This window comes from Bison bison, unplaced genomic scaffold (assembly GCF_000754665.1).
Source record: "Bison bison bison isolate TAMUID 2011002044 unplaced genomic scaffold, Bison_UMD1.0 scf7180017864053, whole genome shotgun sequence".
In the NCBI taxonomy this organism is placed as follows: domain Eukaryota; kingdom Metazoa; phylum Chordata; class Mammalia; order Artiodactyla; family Bovidae; genus Bison; species Bison bison.
This window is the reverse complement of record NW_011494625.1, coordinates 2,247,813-2,248,755: the sequence shown is the minus strand read 5'-3', so window position 1 is coordinate 2,248,755 and position 943 is coordinate 2,247,813.

The window sequence follows — 943 nt, the reverse complement described above, 5'->3', positions numbered from 1 at the left end:
AGAACTGTACAAAAAAGATCTTCATGACCCAGATAATCACGATGGTGTGATCACTGACCTAGAGCCAGACATCCTGGAATGTGAAGTCCAGTGGGCCTTAGAAAGCATCACTATGAACAAAGCTAGTGGAGGTGATGGAATTCCAGTTGAGCTATTTCAAATCCTGAAAGATGATGCTGTGAAAGTGCTGCACTCAATATGCCAGCAAATTTGGAAAACTCAGCAGTGGACACAGGACTGGAAAAGGTCAGTTTTCATTCCAATCCCAAAGAAAGGCAATGCCAAAGAATGCTCAAACTACCGCACAATTGCACTCATCTCACACGCTAGTAAAGTAATGCTTAAAATTCTCCAAGCCAGGCTTCAGCAATACATGAACTGTGAACTTCCAGATGTTCAAGCTGGTTTTAGAAAAGGCAGAGGAACCAGAGATGAAATTGCCAACATCTGCTGGCAGAGTTCCAGAAAAACATCTATTTCTGCTTTATTGACTATGCCAAAGCCTTTGACTGTGTGGATCACAAGAAACTGTGGAAAATTCTGAAAGAGATGGGAATACCAGACCACCTGACCTGCCTCTTGAGAAATTTGTATGCAGGTCAGGAAGCAACAGTTAGAACTGGACATGGAACAACAGACTGGTTCCAAATAGGAAAAGGAGTACATCAAGGCTGTATATTGTCACCCTGTTTATTTAACTTACATGCAGAGTACATCATGAGAGACGCTGGGCTGGAAGAAGCACAAGCTCGAATCAAGATTGCTGGGAGAAATATCAATAACCTCAGATATGCAGATAACACCATCCTTATGGCAGAAAGTGAAGAGAAACTAAAAAGCCTCTTGACGAAAGTGAAAGTGGAGAGTGAAAAAGTTGACTTAAGGCTCAACATTCAGAAAACTAAGATCATGGCATCTGGTCCCATCACTTCATGGGAAATAG